The sequence below is a fragment of the Maniola jurtina genome, chromosome 18, assembly GCF_905333055.1.
Source record: "Maniola jurtina chromosome 18, ilManJurt1.1, whole genome shotgun sequence".
Classification (NCBI taxonomy): Eukaryota; Metazoa; Arthropoda; class Insecta; order Lepidoptera; family Nymphalidae; genus Maniola; species Maniola jurtina.
The window spans coordinates 2,233,450-2,257,430 of record NC_060046.1 but is presented as its reverse complement, the minus strand read 5'-3'; the positions used below and the strand labels follow the sequence as shown (position 1 = coordinate 2,257,430).

At 36.8% G+C, this 23,981-nt stretch overlaps 1 protein-coding gene and 1 long non-coding RNA gene across 2 annotated transcripts in view; one reads left to right on the top strand and one right to left on the bottom strand.

Annotated features, from left to right (window-relative positions):
- The window catches only part of LOC123874317 (acetylcholine receptor subunit alpha-like 1), a 336,305-nt gene that overhangs the window by 88,077 nt on the left and 224,247 nt on the right, over window positions 1–23,981 (bottom strand). The gene's annotated exons all lie outside the window — the stretch shown is intronic.
- LOC123874341 lies at window positions 4,368–22,605 on the top strand. Its single transcript, XR_006797896.1, has 3 exons — window positions 4,368–4,378; window positions 15,019–15,025; window positions 22,469–22,605. It is a non-coding gene; the product is annotated as an uncharacterized LOC123874341 (long non-coding RNA).

Sequence of the window (23,981 nt, the reverse complement as noted above, 5' to 3'; positions counted from 1 at the left end):
GCCCACTACTATACCAATAATGGTAGATTTTTTTAAATTTTGTAATTTTTACCCGACTGCGGAGGAGCGAACTTGTTACTGTTTTTTGTTACCAAGTTTTGACGGATCTGTATAGTAAATCCGTGATGGTCTAGTATAATGGAAACTTACACTAACGGGGATTTATGTGGCCAAATTAATGGAATTTAACACTAAGTCTTCGGCAAAAACGGTGGAATTAGAAAAGGATTCCTTATCCTGGATTAAGTTTAAGAGACGAAGGCAATGGTGTTCTTGCAATATAAATAAATGAAACTGCAATCTGATAGGACGTCTAAAATTTACTTTCTTACTCTAAAAAGCTATCTTGCTCCTAGTTTCTGCATTTATATTTTACTTAGGTATAGTCACGGAATTACAGAAAGTTCATTCAACGCACCTCAGATGGCACTTGGCTGACTAAAGGCCAGCGCAGACCGAATGCGGCGAGTGAAATTGAGGCGCAGTGAGTGGCGGCGAGAAGAGTAGAGAGATCTTATAAGAAAGAAAGACAGAGATAGAGTTTACGTGATAAAAAGAGAGTCCTTTGTTAAATATTAGGCCTCAGCGCTGTGCGAGCTAAATTGGACCTTATTGCATCATAACAAAAGTTGCAATTTATGTAAAAGTCTATGCGGAGTGATTAGTCTGTACCTGTGAGCCCACCTGAGTAAAACTGGGATGGCTCGAAAAAATATCACACTAATATTATAAAGGAGAAAGTTTGTGTGTGTGTGTGTGTGTGTGTGTGTGTGTGTGTGTGTATGTTTGTTACTCCTACACGCAAAAACTACTAGACGGATTTGGCTGGGAATGGGGATAGATAATATCCTGGATTAGCACATAGGCTACTTTTTATCCCGGAAAATCGAAGAGTTCCCACGGGATTTCGAAAAACCTAAATCCACGCCGGCGAAGTGGCGGGCATCGGCTAGTACTGTATAATATAACTACAGCATGTTTAATAAATCATATAATTTCACAAATGAGATAAGTAGTACTATTACCAAATAGCTGTTAGTGCCATAGATTCTTTGGTTGTCTCTGCTACTTGTTACCGGATTAGCGCAGAGGCTGTGTTGGTGTGCGGGGCGTCCCCACCCTTATTGCCACCTCGACCTGTCGCACACATCCTACACATCGGTCCTAACCTCAGCTTGCGGGAATGTAACGGCCGTTATCTGATACTTTGTATAACGTAATTTGTTTTTTCCGTTGGAAGTAGCCATGCAACAGGCATCCTACGTTATTAACGTTCAATACTATTACTAAACATGCCAAAGATGCATGTTCCTAAGAGACCTGACACGATAGAGACACAGCAACGTCTAGGCATAAACCTGTTAGTCCATTGATGGCGTCCTATTGTGAATAATAATGAACCATTAACAGCTATTGAGGCTCTCAATGTTGTTAGAAACCAAACTAGTAACAAACATGCCTAGTAATTTGAATTAGAGTTGGAGTATTATGACTACGTAATTATGTGAGTCTAACGAAAACAATACTAGGGTGTAAGTTCCGTTCTTTATCTTGATAGCAAAGTGTAAGAAGTCTAAAGAGATAAAAAAATAAGAAGAGTAAAGATAGAGTGGTACATAAGAGAGTCTTGCAATTGGTTAAAATGTAATAAAAGGAAAAAACCGGCCAAGTTCGAGTCAGACTCGCGCACTGAGGGTTCCGTACTCGGGTATTATTTCCAACATTTTGCACGATAAATCAAAAACTATTATTATACATAATAATAAATAAAAATCTGTTTGAAGATGTACAGGTAAAGCCCTTTCATATGATACCCCACTTGGTATTTATCTTATTTTGAAAATTAAAACACATTTAAATTTTTTTTAATGATGTAACCACAAAGTCGCGGTTTTCCGATTTATTCCTGTACTTGTGCTATAAGACCTACCTACCTACCAAATTTCATGATTCTAGGCCAACGGGAAGTACCCTATAGGTTTCTTGACAGACAGACAGACAGACAGACAACAAAGTGATCCTATAAGGGTTCCGTTTTTTCTTTTGAAGTACGGAACCCTAAAAAGGAAAAAAACCGTAATTGAATTAATAGGTAAGTAGGTATACAAATAATCTTCCTCTGGCAATTTTCCTGAAACCAATTGAACTGTAGCGAAAACAATGTTGAAGTTGAAGAACTACTTATAAACTACATACTTTTATAGGCTACTTTTCTACCGTTTTTTTAAGAACCTAAATCTACGCGGATGAAGTCATACGAATCAGCTTGTATGGAAAAAATGAAATAGAAATGAAAGATTTATGATTTGATTTACTTAATTAAAGATTACAGAGAAAATAACAATAGATTATTGTAATTAGTACACCTTCGTTATTAGTAGCTCAATTTATTCCGCGCTACGTGGACAAGCAAATTACCAAAACGCTAATAAGTTATAAGACCTTGATCTGTCTCAGGTTTAATAATAACTTTTAACAGAGCATAAAGAGCAAAACAAAGATTAATGATCAGCTCTAAAATATTATTATTATGGAAAATATTCTAAAGTGCGTCGCTAACAACGAAATTAACTCCCAAACAACATAGCAACATTTTGAGTTACTAAAAGCAAAGTTGGACTTATAAAATTATTAGATACAGTGGAAACCACAACTAGTTTGAAACTTTCGGTACTCCACCGCTATTTTGACTTTTGTAATGTGTAATTCTGTTTTAAATTACTACTGTTTCCTTAGTTTAAAGTATGGAGTTACCGTATTAATAAAAGTCAAGATACTTGTCGTAGTTTGCAGTGTTTTCTCAGGACGGTACCTGGACTGTTTATTTAAACAAGAGAAATAAATACAAAAGGCAAGAACGGTTAACGGCAAAGATACGAGAATGTTAAATAAACAAACTATAGAGACAGACGTATTTTATTTAAACTTAATACATTTAAGAAAATATAAAGTACCTACATTTCAAAAATATTGTTGGTAAAGTATCAATAATCATTTTATGTATGACCTATTTGAAAACCAAATGTTCTTTCAATATTTTTTTTTAAATGATAGGGACTTTTCACAAATTATTTATAATGGTGTTTCCTATATTCGTATCAATTTTTGGCTCTTTGCGAATTATGTAACCCTACCCTTATTTTTTGAGGTAACTTGACCGGGCTATTACGTAAACAAACTTAGTGAATAATCTTTAAAAAATGCTTAGAGAAAACTGTAAGAAAGTATTATAAACAACAAAGTAAAATTAATATTGTTTATGATAGTATGACACTGGCGAAGTGCATTGTGCTGGTTTGGTACACGAAAAGCCACAAAACAAGAAAAGAAGAAGAGAGTGAGAGACTAGCCAGTACACTTGTGCACTATCTCCTGCGTAGTTGGCTAGTCGTTTAGATTGGGCACTGTGGCCGAAATACGATCGGGAGGATCATTATCATAAATCTAACCACGACAATACAGTTTGGATCCTGGAGTAATTAATTACAGCCGAATCAGGTTCTTTAATCAATAACCACATCTATTTTTGGGCCCTTTAGCCTTTACCTTAAAGGGAGGGTGAATTGCTGAGGACAAATGCAATGATACCCACGCAATAACTTAAAAAGTTACACTAAATGCTCCCCAGCACGCCCCATACAAATGTAGTTTGGTTTTCATTAGAATGTTATCCAATATCGCCGTGAAACTGCGGCAAGCTTATCTTCGACTAAGACTTCGATTCCCTAATCCTAGAAGGCAGGACTTAGACGATAAACGCTTATAGAAGGTTACCGGGGAAGCTTTCTTCCTCGAGCCGCATCCTGACAAGGAGATACCTCGTGGCCTGTAGTACCCTGTCTTGACTTACGTCAAACTGAGACAACCCCGTTGCTGCTGAGTATTAATTAACGAATCAGACTCAATAAAATTTTATGAATTTCGATAAAAATCTTCGAGTCAAAACACAGACACAGATATTTGTTTCTAGAACGTGTCCATTGAGTTTGATTGGTTCGTATTCAAATGAGAACCAAACCACTATTGAATGGAACGTGCTACGAATGAACTCTTCTTTACATATTTTACCTAACACAACTCTCTGAAAGGGAGAAGAACAAGGCCATAATTAATTCAGCTGTCAAATTGATTAGCGGCATTAATTAACTGAAGAAGAAATTAGCTTTCATTTTACACGACTCAGTTTTTTGGACCGGAAGTTGGGGACTTGAAACTGGTGTAATTAACTGAGGTAGGGTTCTAAAGCTTTAGCGCAGAGCAAATATAAAGTACAGCTCTTATTGCTTCTCTAAGAAAATGTTGTATTTTATGTAACTACGAGGGCGGCACTGAAAATTTCGGGAATCAAGGAAGTGACACAACATTACTATTTAAAAATGTATTTATTGCTTTTCGAAGTATTCTCCGCGAAATTTGACACTTTTTCCATACGATAGAACCAATCATTGAAGCAACCATTCCATTCGGAAGTTGGTGTCTTCAAAATGGCCGTTTTGTAGGCGTCCACAGCTTCTTCAGGTGATGAAAATCTCTGACCACGCAATGTATTCTTTATTTTAGGGATAGTACAGAAATCATTAGGGCTTAGGTCGGGGCTGTACGGCGGATGGTCTAATAATTCTATGTTTTCTTGCTCTAAAAACTCTTTTGTTCTGTGCGCGGTGTGAGAACTCGCATTGTCGTGATGGAGGATGATGCGGCGGTTGCAGTTCTCTTTACGAAGTTCAGAAACGACCTGTAGCAAACAAATGCTAGCATACCATTCTGCATTAACCGTTCTTTGTCCCTCGAGAGGAATAGTCGCAACATGGCCGGTTTTGGAGACAAACGTGGCCACCATTTTTTTTGCAACACTTCGTGAACGAACAATTTTTGTTGGCTTTAACTCATTTTCGAACACCCAAACTCGTGACTGGTTTTTTGTTTCGGGTTCTTACGCGTATATCCAGGATTCGTCACCTGATACGATGTTGTATACAGCATTTGAGGATCCTGCGTGGAATCTTTCGAGAGTTCTGACGCACCAAGTAACGCGAGCCGCTTTTTGCTCTTCACAGAGCAAATGCGGTATCCATCGGGAAAACAACTTTTTTTACACCTAATTGTTCTTGCAAGATTATTTGCATTTGACTCATGCCAACGTCTTAAGTTGCCTGAATTTCGCGGTATGTCACATGTCGATCTTCCTCAATCAGCTTACGCACACCATCAACGTTTTCTTGGGTGACTGCAGTTTTTGGACGACCTTGACGGGGATCATCACTGAGCTTGACACGTCCACGTTGAAATTCAGCAAACCAGCGATAAATTGTGGTTATAGATGGGGTTTCATCACCAAATGCAGAAATCATCCGGTCAACACACGGTTTTTGTGTTAAACCACTTCGAAAGTCATAATAAATCATCGCTCTAGAATTTTCTCGAGTCAATTCCATTTTCTCAACGACTAAACAAGTTTGACAAGACCTTGTGACAAGACCGAGAATCTTTTTTTAAATAAATAAATGGTATTCGATTTTTAAAAACAAGGAGTTTTCAATTAAAAAGATTTTAATATGACAGGGACAGTGGAAATATTCCATTCCCGATACTTTTAGTGCAGCCTATGTAATACCGGTAAAGACGTACGTCCAAGCGACTATGTCTCAGTACGATTTAAAGACCTTAGATTAAAGAGCTCAATAAAACTATGAAATTAAAACGAAAAATACTCATATAAAATTTTGCTATACAATGTAGCTAAGTTCATGTATGCATGAGGTTAGTATATCTGACTGCGGATCCTGGGTTCGAATCTCGAGTTGGGCCAAAAATTAACCCATTTTTGGGTTGGGGTTTTGGGTTTTTCTTCCAAAAAATTCTCTGTTTGTAAGCTGGTGCTTTGAATTAAAAAATTGGCGGTGTATCACTTTTATGCCTTAGATAGCACGTAGGTCCTGCATCTTATCTATCTCTGGTTATGTCGGATTGCCGTCCTATCGGGCTATAAAAGTGGGGAAATAAAAAGTGCAGCTGTGTTCACGCACTTGTACACCATAATAATTTATATCCCGATGGCTAATCTCTGTGGAGATAGGCCTCCAAAATTCGCTCGGGAAACATGATTATGCGCATAGTATGGAAATGTGTTAAGCAAACATATTATATGTTGATCTTGTATAGAACCTACGAATGAAAGCAACTCTAAACTTGGCGTAATAACCAAACTTTAAATTTAAATTGGCTCAGGGATTTACATGCTCAAGAAGTCAGACCATATAAGTAGAAACGGCAAAGTTTTTTAATCAACCATTTGAACCTCATAACACGCTGATCCGTACTATACCTAGTTACCTAGTGGTACATCAATTAAGACTGAGAAACTTTGAGACTGTTCACCAAGGCAAACTTGGCTTTAACAAATTCCATCCGAACAATTCCCCAGCAGTAACTCCAAGATCGATTTACCTGTTAACATATTCGCAACTTCAGCTTGTACTGTGAACCTCAGCAGTCATACTAGGTGATATCTGTGACTTCATCTGGATATTTAGGATTTTTAAGAATCCCCTGGGAACTCTTTGATGCTTCCTGGATAAAAGTAGCATTCGGCCGTCTTCGAGGTGCAAGTTATCTTTTCTCAAAGTATATGCCTAGGCTAGATGCCTGACCTGATAGATATAAAAGCCTGACCTGAGCTATTAAATCAGACTATCACCGCTTTTTACCATGTTTTAATTCGACTGCACGACAACAAAGACACGGTTATGTTTGTAACGGCTAGATAGCCGTTACAAACATATTACAACGTATTATACGTTATACGTTACAATACAATACAGCCAGATACGTTATAATACAACGTATTATAACGTATCTGGGTATTTGGGATTCCTTATACATTAGATAGTTTATTCATTGAGTAGCTTGGGGGGTATGGGGGCTGGATCTATTTTTATGAATGTAGTGTCTACTGGTACATCGAAACCACAGACACTTTCGCATAAGTTGTAATTTTAGTATAATATGGAAGACTGAAGTACCTATAAATTTATGTACAGAAGATAAATTTAAGTTTACGTTTAAATTCGGCTTGCTAGTTTCGAATATCCTGAGTAAAATAATAAGTATATATACCCACAGTTAAATGCATCCAGAGTTGGTAGCAGCTGCGTTTCTAAAATAGACTTGTAAGTAAAGTGGACACAGAGATTTGCGACAGCCACTTAAAAGGGTGTGTAACTTAAATTGCAGAAACATTTCTAAACAAGTATTGCAGCCAAAGTTTTAATGAACGCTCTAGTGTCAAAAAGAGGTAAATTACAGTTAAATTGCAAACGGATGCGGGATTACTGTTAATATTTTCATTTTTTTGATTAATTATAGCGATAATTTTTAACGAAAGTTCTATAAAAAATTAGAATAGTGCATATCTTAGCTGAGAAAAATAAGCTTTTGTTATTTCTAAGCTACAAAAGCATAAAAATGAGGAAAGTAATGAGTAATTTTGAGCTTCACGCTTTTTGCGTAGTACAGTTAATCTTACTTAAGTATCTTTTTTTTTAATTATATAGACTAGCGCTTGGCTGCAATCAGACCTGCTAGCAAGTGATGATGCAGCCTAAGATAGAGCGCGCTTGCCTAGAAGTTGCCTATTCACTCTTGACTTGAAGGTACCCATAGGTCTTTCTTACTAATCACTACCCATATTACAAATGCGAATGTGTGTTTGTTTGTTGGTTTGCTGGTTTATGAGTTTGTTGGTTTGTCCTTCAATCACGTCGCAACGGATCAACGGATTGACGTGATTTTTTGCATGGAGGCATAGACATAGGCTACTTTTTATGCCGGAAAATCAAAAATTTCCCAAAGGATATTTAAAAACCTAAATCCATGTGGACGAAGTCGCGGGCATCAGATAGTATATTAAAAAACTAGACCATTGACATAGTAATAACATAGCGACGTTCCATACTGCAGACTTCGTTACCTTTAGCATTTCATCTTTAATGCAACTTCGCTGCAATAGTAGCGAATTGTTTCATCTTAAATTCATTTTCACGGTTAAATGCCTTCAGTGTGAGTTGTCCCAAGGTGCAAGACCTACGTAGCAGTTCGCTTTATTCCGAGACAAAAGATAATAATAATTTAGGTTGAACAATAGTAATATGAACAACTGTAATAGCCGGACTTCGTCTGTGTCGGTGTTAGCTGGCGGGCGTGCTCTGCCTTTTTGGAGTGTTTTTTTTTTTTTGTTAAAAGTGACTGGAAAGCGCTCTAAGGGGGTGCCGTGCGTATGTCGGCGAGCGCCGGCACAGACGGGGTCCATACTTGTATAGTTTAACTAACTTGTTACAAATAACTACAAACTTGACATTGGCTAATCTTTGTAAAGCCAGACGAGAGAGAAAAAAAAACTGTGATAGCCTAGTGGTTAGGTGGTCGGTCTTATATTCGGGAAGTCAGGAGTTCAATCCTGGGCACGCACCTCTAACTTTTTTAGATCTTGAATAACATTAATCTATGCAAATGAAATCGCGGGCCCCATAATGTATAAAAGGAAAAACTGACTGACTGACTGCCTGATCTACCAATTCACAGCTCAAACTACTGGATGAATCGGGCTGTTCGACACGCAGATAGCTATTGTAACGTAGACATCCGCTAGGAAGGAGTTTTGAAAACTCAACCCCTAAGGGGGTATGATTGGGGTTTCGTAGTCCACGCGGACGAAGTCGCGGGCAAAAGCTAGTAAAACATGTAAAAGGAAAAGATGACTGACTGATCTATCAGCGCACAGCTCAAATTACTGGACGAATCTGACTGAAATTTAACATGCAGATAGCTATCCGCTAAGGAAGGATTTTTGAGAATTCAACCCATAAGTGGGTAAAATTGTGTAGTTATAATTTTTATGTTTAATTGAAAGTGTAGTACACGGCTATAAAGTTGCGAGCCTCATATAGTATTCAAATAAGAATCAAACTTCATTCGTATGGAGAGCACTTGGAAGACAGTTCTCTTAAGATTCAGCATGGCATTACCTTACATGTTTAATGCAACGCTTGCAACGCTGCAAATTGTACCAGCTCACGCCTTCGTTAAATGTCTCCGAGACGTCATTTCACCGGAACGAGATGCACGTAGTGGCCTCATCTCTTTTTAAACGTATTAGCATGGAAATTGGATGCCAGGTTGCTCATAAATGATAATAGCGCCCGGGTGGGTGGCCTGTTTTCTTAGGGCCATAACCCACTACGGCGAAAAAGAGAAACGCGTGCTGCAGACCGCCGCGTTTTTACGAGGCATGACCGAAGGCATGATTATCATCACCAACCCATCACTGGCTCATTAGGTATGGGTCTCCTCGCAGAAGGGTTTGGGCGTAGTCCACCACGCTGGTCAAAAGCAGATGATGCTCAAAGTGTGTGAAGTTTAATAGAAGCCACGTGCGAAACGAAGATGCAAGCGACGGTGCGATCTTGCCACGGCAATGGCGGTTATGCCAATAGTTTAAGTCGAAAATAAGTTGTAGGTAAAAAAAATTAAACCACTGACGAATGCCTTGCCAAAAAATGAACTACATACTTAAAAAATAAAATACAACATTTTCAATAAATATATAGCCCTTATATCATCATGGGTGATGATGTAAGAATTCTAAAGATTCAAATATTCGAATCTATTCAGAAAATTATGGTGGAATACAGAAACTCACATACACCCTCGTGGCTGAACCCTGAAAACATTAGATACGTACACTTTTTTTTTTGGGCAGTCGTGCAATATAACGCGCGCGAAAAATCGCATCAACGCGCCGCGTTAGTGGGCTATGACACTTATGTTTTACTTTATAACAGTCATAATGTTTCTTTATTCAGTTATCTGCCAAAAGTTTCCTTAATAATTATCTCAGTGGCGGACTAAAATGGAAAAGCTTGCAAAATTAAGTTTGGGTTACTTAAGAACAGCCTTAATTCTGTGATATTCAAACGATTTCAATAATAAATGGAACGAAATTATTTTAAGTATGTTTACGTAAAAGTTTTGCTTAGGTAGGTAAGTACACAAATTACTTTTAACTTAAAAATTACACTTGAATATTAAATATTATCCCTAAGTAACGAGATAGGGTAACTTTGTTCCCAAACCAACTTTGCCTACTAATGTTTATAAGAATTCTATTTCGTAAAAGACATTTTCTTTTTAAAAAGACAAAGATTTATTTAAAAAATAACTCGATTGCCCGGCACTTGTTGGTTTATTTTTACACCCCCAACCCAAATAGAGGGGTGTTATAAATTTGACGTATGTATCTGTGTATCTATCTGTGGCATCGTAGCTCCTAAAATAATCAACCGATTTCAATTTAATTTTTTTTTGTTTGAAAGGTGGCTTGATGGAGTGTTCTTAGCTATAATCCAAGAAATTCGGTTCAGCCGTTTGAAAGTTATTAGCTCTTTTTTGGTTACTGTAACCTTCACTTGTCGGGGGTGTTATAAATTAATTTACACTTGTTCAAATAATAACAGCCAGTGTCATTCGGGATGACGTACCTAAGGATTATAACGATACTTCTAGCATCCAAATCTGTTCAGGCATTTAGAAGTTATGGTGCAATAAAGATACTCACAGACAGTATGACCCCGTAATAACACAGTGACTGTGTTACGTTTTTTATTCCATGATCTTTGAACAAAACATTACAGCCATCTAAAAATTTCTCTGGACATTTTTGTCTGAAAACACTCTATTGCTGCATTATTGAGCAAACTGCAGTAGTTTATATTGCTTAGTTGTGACTTGCAACGCGAAGACACCACGGTACTAACTGGCGATTTTTCACGACGCTTTTTAACCTAAGCACTTCTTAGAAATATTTCAATGGACCCACTATAGAAATCAGCTTGATATAATAAGGAACTTGGAGTATAAAAAGGATAAAAATTAGTAGCTCTAGAAATATGGCGGTCTTATAATAAGGACCTCAGTTAATGCTTCTGCTTCTGCTTCGCTTTAAGTCAGTTATTGTTGTGTGAGATATCAAGAGTAAACGCTTGAGAGCACTTCAGATGTCAAAAAGCATACGTACAGTCAGCAGCAAAATAAGTTAGCACCCGTCCATAGTCGCTTGTACTGGCGGATGCAAACCTAACTTTGTTACCGACTGTACCTATTTACTTGGAAGTTAATAACTTAGCGCGAAATACTGGCAATACGACGCATGTTTTCTAATATGTTCCAAACGTAGGTACATACCTACATTTGTATGAACTAAAAGACATAAGACGCATTTACACGTTCCTAATTCCTATGTCAATACATGCATTCGTGGGGACATAAAAATACACATCTATTTTGCGTCTTTTTTAATTAAAAAAAAAGATTCCGACGAATTGAGAACCTCCTCCTTTTTTCGAAGTCGGTTAAAAAGTTTTTGATGATAAAGAATCAGTGCTATCCGGCAGGCAACGCCGCGGGCAATTTTTTATTGTGATATTAATTACTTGTCGACCGGCCGGCTTAGCGTTAAGAGCGAAAGTAATTAAAAGTTATTGAAATCTTTACATCTTTCTACTTTTGGATTTCCACTTGTAGACAAAAGCTTAAATTCAAACCGCTAGGATATGGAGCGTTCTTAAGCTTTCGCCTTCACTTTTTGACCTCCGGCCCAAAAAGAGGGGTGTTATAAGTTTGACGTGTGTATCTGTGTATCTGTCTGTGGCATCGTAGCTCCTAAACCAATGAACCGATTTTAATTTAGTTTTTTTTTTGTTTGAAAAGTGGCTTGTTCGAGAGTGTTCTTAGCTATAATCCAAGAAAATCGGTTCAGCCGTTTGAAAGTTATCAGCTCTTTTTTAGTTACTGTAACCTTCACTTGTCAAGGGTGTTATAAATTTTTAATTTACGCTTGTAATATGGTACCTTCAATTCAAGAGTGAATAGGCATCATGGCTCATTTTTTGCGCAACGGATCAGCGTGGCTGTCCAGCTCAGAAATGCAGCCAATATTCTTGGCATCATTCCACGCGGGCATGATTTGTATAGTAATTAGATAAGACTAGTTTTAAGTTTTATTGTAATATTTTTAATATCTATGTATTATTTTCTTGCAATGTGTGTGTGCAATAAAGACTTCTAAATAAATAATAAAAGACTTTACGTTTCGACTCTGCACCAATATGCCTTGAGCCATAGTTGAAAATTTTTCATACTCCATTGAAAAATACTTTCCGTAAACACAGACCAGCTACACAACGGAGTTACTTTATTACATCCATTAAAAACTCTATTACAAAGTCAACGTAGTACACAGAAAAGCAATTTAGGTTCCTTTGGGAGGCTTTAGAGGAAGTGTGCTCTAGGTACGCTATAGCGCCGCATTTTTGAGTTAACTGCAGTGTCGGGCACACTGTGTATTGTCGTATGAGTGTAATTGATACAAACAATTTAAAACTGTTCCCGTACAGGGAATGCGAGCTGACAAAAGTGGAAAATTAATAAAGTGAAATCGGTAATTGAAATCAAGGAAATGGAAATTCACAATGGAATAATTAACAATATGGGCAGAACATAATATCATCTGTCACAGAATCAATGGTTACTGAGCAATTGTATTCTGGTGTAGAGACCACGTACTTGCAAGTGCGGAGTGGCAAAACTATAAAAAGTTTCAACTCAATCGGACAAACGATGCGCGAACGCATAGGTAATAGAGGACTTACGGCAATCTTTAGACTTCAATATAAGATTTGCTCACTTCGGGCCGTACCTTCATACAATCTCTATTCCTAAATTCAGCAGACCCAGGTAGCTAGTCATGTAGTTCAATATACCAGAGTGCAACATAACTCTTTCGGCATCGCAATTTTCGTGTAGATAGTAAAGTAAAGCAATAAATAACCTTCGGTGCATGATGCTGAATAAGATATCGTAAAAGGAAGTGCAGGCGTTCCTATTCACCATTGGATGTCGGGTACAAGTATTTCACTTTAAAATATTCCATTGGGATTAAGCTAATATTTTACGGGAGGAGATCTTGTTTTAAATAACGTACTCGGAATCTCTATAATGTTATTCAAAGTGTAGTATCGGTTTTCACGCTGCTTGATGGTATTGTTACAGTGTAGGTTACCTATTTACTAAATAGTATTAGTCTGTTATAGGTCTAATATCTGTAATGTCATAGGTACCTTTTATCCCGAAAAATTAAAAAGTTCGCACGGGATTTTTCACAATCTAAACCCACGAAGTTGTGGGCATCAGCTGGTAATTTTTTATAAATAATTACAGACTAGTGCTTGGCTGCAATCAGACCTGCTGGCAAGTGGTGATGCATCTTAAGATGGAGCGCGCTTGTCTAGAAGTTATTAAAGCAACAAGTTTATTAAGTTATTAAAGTTACAGTAAAAAATATGGAAATCTTGTTTCCAGAATTCTAAAGCGAACGTTATTTTACAGCGTTTTTTACAAACTGATAGAAATAAAGTTTCACTTTAAATTTATAATCCAATGGGGGCCAATCTGGGATTCTGTCGTGGACATTGCCAAAGAAGTAACTCTCAGAGATCGTTTTATATCCGGAGGCAGCCTGCCAAAACCAAGCGTCAGCGGAACGGAACTTTGGGACTGGGGGATAAAATAATAATAATACATAAAGAGAATTGATTAAGGATCGGTCATTGTTTGTATTAGTTTAGACTAACTGACCCTTCTCGCGATTCACTCAGAATTTCTGTAAGAGTATTCAGAAATTGTTTAGAAATAACTACATGCAACCTTTAGTTTTTCTAACTGTAACTCTCTTAACAGGGCTCTCTCCGTCACTTACAATACAATACAATCGTAGTCCCAATTTCATTTCAATATTAAGCAACCAAAGTCCATGAAATTTTGCAATCATATTCTAGATACTAATCTGTGCCTGTGGTGTTTCGATTTTTCTAAAAATATGTAGTTTTAAAATTACAGCGGCTCAAAGATTTGTATGTGAATTTTTAAGACCGCATGACTTTGAAACCGAATATTTTAACAGAAATCTGGAAAACCACAGGCATAGATATTAGTTTCTAGAATATGTCTGCAAAATTTCATGGACTTTGGTTGCTTAATATTCAAATGAAATTGGAACTACGTTTGTATGGAGCGAGTGACGGAGAGACCCCTCTTAACAGTAGTCTCTCCGCTCTCTCAATCGCATCATACAAATGCAGTTTGGTTCTCATTTGGATAACCAATCAAACTTGATGTAATTTTGTAGCCAAGTTCTAGTTCACTACGATTAATCCCCGCGTGGTGCCAAAGTATATTTTCGCGCCCACACCTTCCTGAAACTCTACGTAGTATCTACTTAGGAATTCCTTGTATAAAGCAAGTATATCTACTGTATACATCCCCATTAAAATTCTCAGTGTAAACTTGATCATAACTTTCCAAAGCGAACTTTTGTCTCCCTCTCTATAAACTTACAAATGTTGGTTGTTAGAACTTCCCTAACTTGAACAAAACTGTGGGCCAAGGCGTTCTTGACAATACATAGTTTATACTCGTAAATAGTTCGTGTTGCTTAGAGTTTAACATTAACCCCTAAGCAGCTGCTATTGTTTCTATAAACATAGTTGAAACTATGGGGTATTTCCGACCCCTAATGAATTTTGTCTCTTATTTACTAAAATCCACATTTAGTTTTTTTTTAATGAATAATTGAGAAACGTGTTCCTATATGTACGTTTATAATAATAATAATTGTAATAATAGTTTATTTTTTCAGGCAATTTTTTTTTTACACCCATTTCTTAAATATAAAATAAAATAAAATAGAATAGAATACAAGAGTAAAATAAAAATTATTTACGGTTGTTGCCACGATGCACGGCAAGCCAGTACTTCGGTATGCGATTTTCAGGACACTCAGAGCATACCCTGAGGATCTCGTTCTGAGAATTGCGGATGCGGAACCAGAAAGCCGCAACCCGAGATCTAATAATCGCGAAATAATCGGGCACTTTGGCGTCAGCAAACATGCCCGACGCGCTGCAGTATTTAGGTAGTTTCATCAGAATACGGTATGCGTTATTATACTGCACTCTGATGCTGCTACGTGCACTTGCGGTGCAGTTGACCCAAAGCTGACACGTGTAAAAGCATTGACAATATGCTCTAAACAGTGTCAGCTTCGCCTCAGAACTACACCGCGCAAATCTGCGTGCGAGCATGTTGCACCGAACAGACAAAGCCCTTCTTTCTCGTTCCATGTCTTGGTTATCACGTAGATCCTCAGTTAAAATATGCCCCAGATACCTGAATTGCGCCACCCTTTCTACAGGAACTCCATCTAAGAAAACCGACGGGATCCTCTCCGGGCCCTTGCCTGCACGGAAAACCATCATCTGCGTCTTTTTAACATTATATTTAAGGCCGTGATCTCTAGCATATTGTTCACAGATGTTGAGTAGTCGTCTAAGACCCCTGATTGAGGGACTTAGAAGTACCATATCGTCAGCATAGCTGATATTGTTAATGCACGTTGTACCTATGTGGCAACCTACTCTAGTATTTCTAAGTCCCTCAATCAGATCATTAACATAAATGCTGAAGAGGTCCGGAGAGGTCAATCCTCCTTGACGCACGCCGCATTCTAATCTATAATCATTAGAGCCGGCGTCGCCCCATTTCACAAAATTAGTTTGGTTCTCGTACCAGTATCTCAACAGATCTACCGTCTTACGCGATACATTAGACTCAATAAGTTTTTGCCATAGTAACTGATAGTTTACCAGGTCAAAAGCTCTACTGAGATCCAGAAAGCATGCGTATACGGATGTGTTTCTATTCGTATAATAGTTAACTATCGATTTGAGACTAAAGATAGCCGAATCTGTTGAGAGCCCAGGACGAAAACCAAACTGCGCGTCATCAATCCTAATGTTCTGATTTACATCAGAATAAATTATTCTTTCCAGTATTTTGCCTATAATGGTACCTAAAGAAATCGGCCTGTAGTTTTTGAGGCTGGAAAGATCACCGGTCCTATTCTTTGGGACAGGAACTACCACAGTTTTCATAAGGTTTTTAGGTAAATAACCTGAGTTTATACATAAGGTAAACAGTTCCGCCAATAAGCAAAAAATTTTTTCGCCTGCATACAAAATGTGCTCCAGGCTCAGTCCGTCATATCCTGGGGCCTTACCTCTTTTCATTGTCAATACTACTTTAGCCACATCGTCAGGTGAGTAACGATGCGATTGTCCATCGTTTAAAATCATTTTTCCACTGGGCATAGATGCACATTTTGTACTTAGAGCAGGTAATGGATCCAGTTTGAAATGATGCGAAAATAAGTCAGCAATCAGCTTTGGGTCTTGGACACCGTCAACACTCAATGGTAGATTTGATTTATAGTTGAGGCGTTTTGTGTCTTTCCAAAATTTAACAAAGTTTTTGTCTCGCTGATGTAAGGCCAACATATCCATTCTGATTTGATCCTCGTTATTTTGGCACCATTTCAATTTATTTTTAAAAACTTTACGGCTCTGTACCATGTTATTATAAACCTCACCGGTTTGAGGTTTACCGTACCATAACCAAAGTTGGAAGTAATACCTCGCTCTTTGGTGACTCTCTCGAACGTGGTAGTTCCACCCTAGTACTTTTTTATGCTTCACCGGAACATCGCGACAAACACTTCTTTTGGCACCTTCTTGTAAAATCTTAACAATAACGTCATAATAATCATCTAATGTAAACAAATGAGCATCACATATATTGAAATTACTAAAATTACAGTCTATACAGTTTAAAAAATGACTAGATATACTAATATCGCTTAAATTATCACAACAGTACGTATTAAATAGACTAGTTTGGTTTACATCCCTATTACCCCAATACACACCAGATAGTAACTTATTTTCTGTAGATATGGCAATTTTCTTTGGAAGTACATTCATTTTACATGTAATCAAAAGAGGAAAATGATCTGACCAGTACACTCCAAGATCCACACACGCGGATATCACTGTCGCACGCGCAGCAGCTGTCACAATACAGTGGTCTAACCAACGCTTAGACCCACTACCATCATTAACATGTGTAAACGAACCCGGAGCCAGAATTTCAGTGTCGACACACACGAGTGAATGGTCTGTGCAGAAGGCGAATAGCTCGTTCCCGAATCTGGTGCCACAATGTGCATTGTAATCACCCAGCACGTAGACAGCTTCAACATCATGGTCACTGATCACGGCTTCAATGCTTCCCAAACAACTTATAAAGTCTGTGAGACTGTCTTCGCTACCATCATCATATGGTAAATAGACGCTCATCACAAGGATATGGCGTCCGCCCAAATCAATTTGTACTGCCGCCAATCTGTCACTGATACAGTCTATTATAGAAACACTGGGGAAGAGTGACTTACGCCACATCAACGCGAGTCCCCCGTATGGTCGGCCTTTTAGTATTCCTGCCGAGGTATCCACCGCAGACTTTGCGAAACAACTGAACTGCTGACTGAGCTCGTTCACAAATCCCAAGTCATGGGGGAGGAGCCAAGTCTCCTGCAAGGCTAAAATGTCAACATTCAAACACAATTTCTTAATCTGTTCGGCAGATCTTTTAATAGAACGGCAGTTAAAAGTAGCTAATGTAATATTTGTTGTGGTCGTACTTCCCATATTTTGTTATTTTAAAACGTCTCGAAATTGCCGTTCCTTGTACCGCCGGTATACCAAACCTTTAGGCCAAAAATTGGCATCTAAAAATGTATTCAAATTACTTGCGTGTATCCTAACCTTGAAGGAGTTAAACGAAGTTTCTCTATGCTGTGCCAGACGCTCAACACTGAGGCACTTCTGGCCCATGTCGCGGATATGTTCCTCAATGTTGGCCTCTGTTACAGTTTTCAAGGCGCGAGAGATATAAATGGAGCATTCCGGGTCAGCAACTTGTATTTTACATTGATCTGAATAAGTCCCTCTCATATTCGTCAGTTTTCGTTTTCGTTTTTTGTTCTCAACCATTATAAACTCATCGTCAATATAATTCTTCGATATACCTACAGATTCAGGCGGTAAGTCGCGTGCAACCGAGCGATTCGCAGTCATGCGAACATCACCCGAATTTATATTAGTTTTCAATTTCATATTATATTTTGTTCGTTTGACCGCTATACCATCCAATTGCGATGGGTGCAACTGTTATTGGGACTTGCCCGAAGGTTTCTGACATAGTAACATCTACAATTAATATGCGAGTCGTTCATATAAAGTTACATTGCCAGGCGTTAGTTAACTTTATAAACTAAATGAAATTATAAACTTTTGTATCAAGCAACAGCGGCATTTAAACTTCAAATTATAAAGTAGGTAATAATTTCTAGTACCAAAAATATAATTTACATTATTTCCACAAAAATAATTAGGTTAATTACATTTTCATTAAGTTAATTACATTAGGTTAATTACATTCAGGTTTATTTGAATAAAAATCTATTCTATTCTATTCTGTTCTATTCTATTCAACCCACTTATAAGTCGAAAATATATCCTTAGACCTAAATAAATAGCATTATTGTATTGAACTGAAGCCTAAACAAACTTTTGTCTTCCACTCTCAATAAACTTACTAATGTTGACACACACAGCTTTCGAAACTCGAACAAAACTGTGAAACAAGGTGCTCTTAACAATTCATGGTTTCTTCTCGCAAATAATAGCTCTTATTTATAGTGCTCTTTAGAATTTAATACTTAATAGGCGATATTTCTTATGAAATAGTTGCTGTGGGGTAGTTTAGACCCTTAAAAAATCAATTTATTGAAGTCTGATTAAAATTAAAAGCAAAATTAAAACTATTGTATAAATATTAAATCTAAATCCACGCGGACGAAATCACGGTCCTCAGATTACATTTAATAGGGGTCTCTCCGTCACTCGTTTCATACAAACGTAGTTCCAATTTCATTTGAATATTAAGCAACCAAAGTCCATGAAATTTTGCAGACATATTCTAGAAACTAATATCTATGTCTGTGGTTTTCCAGATTTCTGTTAAAATATTCGGTTTCAAAGTTACGCGGTCTTAAAAATTTACATACAAATCTTTGAGCCCCTGTAATTTTAAAACTACATATTTTTAGAAAAATCTAAAACACCCCAGACACAGATATTAGTTTCTAGAATATGTCTGCAAAATTTCATGGACTTTGGTTGCTTAATATTCAAATGAAATTGGTACTACGATTTTATGAAGCGAGTGATGGAGAGAGCCCTGTTAAAAGAAACACTTAAAATAACACCACTAAAGGCTATAAATGCACTCCAAAGATCTAGAGCTTTCTTAAGTTCAAAGGGATTCGATGTACTTTTTTCAAGTCAACTAAGCTATCTCTGATTGGCCGCACTTCAAACGTTTGCTTGATCAAGTCAACATAGCTTCGCCTTTGGCAGCGAAATGTTTATTTAAAACATCCTGTTTTATTTTATTTAAAACGCTCGTAGGAAAATAACGAATAAGATTTTTTTATGAACAAACTAATTAACCTTACGTAAATATTGACGAACTCACAGATTTTTTCTACCAAATAAATTAAACAGTAATAATTTTTTAAGACGATGTTTTTATAATGAATTTTTTGGGGCAGGTTCTATTGTACCTATCACACTTTTGAGAATACGATTAGTTAAATGGAAAAGGGTCAAAAAAGTTAGCTAAAGAAAAAAAATCAGATAAAGTACTTTTATGGTGAGCTTACATGGGCAATTTTTTAAGCAATTGTTGCTCGGCAATACGTATAGATCAATCTGAAGCAATTATTTCGCATAATATTGCTAAAATTTTCAGGTATTGCTGGGCATTGCAGTAAATTGCTTCATGTCGTCGTGACTTTATAATTGACTAAATTGCCTGGATTTGAGGAATTGGATTTCAAATCTCCGTGTAAGCGTAGAGACAATCCATGCCCAAAATCATTATGTTAAAAATTAGTTTACTATCAGAAAATAATAGATACTTTTTTATTCATTTACCTGCAATCTCGCCTGGTGGTAAGTGATGATGCCGTCTAAGATGGAAGCGGGCTAACCTGGAAGGGGTACTACACTTGGCCGTGCCGGCTTTGCCTCCAAGCTTATGCTAATTAGTTATAATTGTTAGCAATAAAATAAAACAATCAATAAAACAACTCTTCGAAAGTAGCTTAAATATAAATGTCAGTTTTAAAGGAACAATCTGACAATACTACGAATCTGAGAACCACAAGCAAAAGTTAGTTATAAGTATCGATAAAAACAATTCTATTTTCATCTAGATCGCCCGGTCTAACAAAGTTGAAGTGGTCGCGTGCGGTGGAACTTTATATAAATCCATAACCTTTTAACACAGGTCCCCAATAATTCAGTTAACGGTGGTCTCTCCGTCACTCGGTCCATACAAATAGCTTGGTTCAAACTCAATAAAGTTTTGTGGACACGTTGAAGTTTTTGGCCTACCTAGTAGTCCCGCCATATTTCTTTTTCCAAAATAGCGGCCATGCAAACCTGTACTAACCAGTAACTGACATCAATATAAACAAGTATTGCAAAAGAGATTTGGAGTTCTGTGTAAAATACACAAGTGCAAATTAAAAATTTATAACACGGCCCCGACAAGTGAAGATTACAGTAACTAGAAATAACTTTCAAACGGCTGAACCGATTTTCTTTTTGATTATAGATAAGAACACTCTCGATCAAGCCAAGCCACCTTTCAAACAAAAAAAAACTAAATTAAAATCGGTTCATTAGTTTAGGAGCAACGATACCACAGACAGATACACAGATACACACGTCAAACTTATAACAACCCTCTTTTTGGGTGGGGGGTTAAAAATATTCCAAAGTTTCACATTTCCAAGATAATATGAGCTATCTAAGGTCAGGAAAAAAAGAACAAACTACAAATCGGACAACTACAAGCAATAGTTAGTTGGTGGCGCTTCCAAAATCAGTGGTTACAGGTAAGTATCGATAAAAACAAAAATTCTGTTTTCATCTAGATCGCTCGGTCTAACAAAGTTGAAGTGGTCGCTTGCGGTGGAACTTTATATATAAATTTGATTTCAATTTTGCTCGCGTCTCCAACGGTTTAGTTAAATGAGTTTTGCTTGTGGCGGTGGTTTTAAGCTGGATGACTCTAAGAGCCGTGATGGCTTAGTGGTTCGAGAGGTCGGGGGTTCAATCCCGGGAACGCACCTCTAATTTTACAGAGCTATGTGCGTTTTTATACGCAATTATACAGGTATCACTTGATTTAGCAGTGAAGGAAACCATCGTGACGAAACTTGCATGATTGAGAATTCTCCATGTTTTCAAAGTGGTGTGAAGTTTGCCAATCCGCACTTGACAAGCGTGGTGGTTAATTACCTATATGGGTTTTGCTTGTGACGGAAACAGACAGACATTCGCATTCATAATATTAGTATGGAAGTATGGATTTGTATCTATTAAGTATGATTCTCCAATCGAACCTCAAGTTTCGAGTCTTCTACGTTCTGAGTCTTAAAATTTACATTACCCTGTTTTGTAACATAAGTAGATAATATTAAACAATAGCTGATCTACAGCACACTTAAATACAGCAATTTATATTAATAAGTTCCCAATTGGTTTCGCCCGTACATAAACTACTCGGAGAATTCCAAGCCAAGAACGGATCTAAAGTTTTGAATTACACTTTAGCGGTTTAAGCTGACAAAACCCCAACGTCTGCCATTAAAACTCGCACGATACAAATGGAGAGATGCCTTAAGTTTATAGTTTTTGATTTGTCACTAAAGTATACTGTTGAGAGAGACTCAGACTATAGAAACTTTAAATTAGCTAATATAATTGACAAAGTATGCATGATCACGTATAAAATGATATTTATCCTTGCAATACTCATACTCATAATTAAATGAAAATAAAGATGATGAAAATGGACATAAATTTCAAAATGTACAAGATGTAATAAAAATCTGTTTTAGAATGTACAGATAAAGCCCCTTCATATGAAACCCCACTTGGTATAGTTATCTTACTTTGAAAATTGAAACACATTTTAATTTTTTTATTAATGATGTAACCACAAATTCGCGGTTTTCAGACTTATTCCTGTACTTGTGCTATACCTACCTACCAAACTTCATGATTCTAGGTCAACGGGAAGTACCCTATAGGTTTCTTGACAGGACAGACAACAAAGTGATCCTATAAGGGTTCAGTTTTTCTTTTTGAGTACGGAACCCTAAAAATTAAAAAATACGAAACTAATCTTTTGTCTTTCATTATAAAATAAGCCTATAGAATAACATAAACCTTTTGTTAGCTGATACTGTTGTGTAAGTTAAATAATTATAATAATTTTAGGCCTTTACTGACAAAAATTTCCACACTGCTTAAATATCGCTTACTCACCTTGAAAGTAAGACTGAATTATAATAAGCTATTGAGTTAACATAGCGTTAATTAAGGATCAATTTTTTAATCATCAAATAACTTTTATCCGGGGAATAAATTTGAGGGTTTAACAGTTTATGTATAGAAAATCTGTCAATACTTCAAATCTATTCCTCAGATAAAAGTTATTTGACCGTTGAAAAATCGGCACGAAATAACCTAATCATATCAATCAAATTTTATATTTTATTTCATGTAGGACAACCAGTTACGTCTATGACTCTACCACTGCACCGGTTCGGAATGTAGATTCTACGGAGAAGAGAAATACAGCAGTTGTTTTTTCATAATTATCATAAAAAGTTACAATATGCAACAATACAACTACATTATCTTGTGAGCAATTGAAAGCTCAACCGGTCGCTTTTATGAAACTTTGTCACGAAGGACTTCATCAATTGTATAAATAACTAGGTAATGCCCGCGACCTTATCCGCGTGAATTACACAAATTTCAAACCCCTATTTTGAATTTTCATAATTTTTCTTATCGGAATCTATGTAATAATACTTAACTATCAGCATAACCAAATTTCAGCCGAATCCGTCCAGTAGTTTGAGCTGTACGGTGATACATCAGTCAATCAGATTTTCCTTTCACTAACCCCCGACCCAAAAAGAGGGGTGTTATAAGTTTATCTGTGTCTCTGTGTATCTGTCTGTCTGTAGCTCCTAAACTCCTAAAAGGTGGCTTGATCGAGAGTGTTCTTAGCTATACTAATCCAAGAAAATCGGTTCAGCCGTTTGAAAGTTATCAGCTCTTTTCTAGTTACTGTAACCTTCACTTGTCGGGGGTGTTGTAAATTTTTATTTTACACTTGTAATTAAAGGTTATTACCTAAAATAGATTCAAAGAACCCTTTGTCCAAAACAAAGTGTAAGCTTATCCTAAATAACCATTGATAATATTGAGATAAATAATTTATTCCCTTGAAGTTTTAATGTAATGGAAGTACGCAGGAAGCGGTCCCGTTTTAACTAAGGGGTTGAAGTTGTAGTTTGGGTTAATCCGGGGTTCCCGAACCGAAACTATTTATGCGAAGTGGCCAACGTGAAATGATTTCGTATTAATTTTATTAACACTATTAGATTAACGAGCCGGTCGTTAAACGTAATCTGAAAGGGAAAGGTGTAATAAAAGTTCCGTTAACGAACTGATTAAGTTAAAATAGAAGTGATAGATAAATAAAATAGTTAATAGTAGACGAAATCCCTTAAATATCGTAATAAACTGCTTTAATACATTATAATATTTTTAAGGGTTGGTTTTTCAATAACTTTGATCTGAGGAATAAATTTGACCTATTGGCAGATTTCCTAACTGTCAAACCCTCATTCCTCATATAAAAGTTATTTGACGATTGAAAAATCGGCCCTTATACCTACTGTCATTCTGAAATGTTGGATAATAAATCGAAGGAACTCTAAAAGAAAGAGGTAATTGAAATATTCTGTTTAAACAAAACACATCTCGGCACACTTTTAGATGACGAAAGTTTTTTGTCTCTCTAGGACCTAGGTCTTAGAC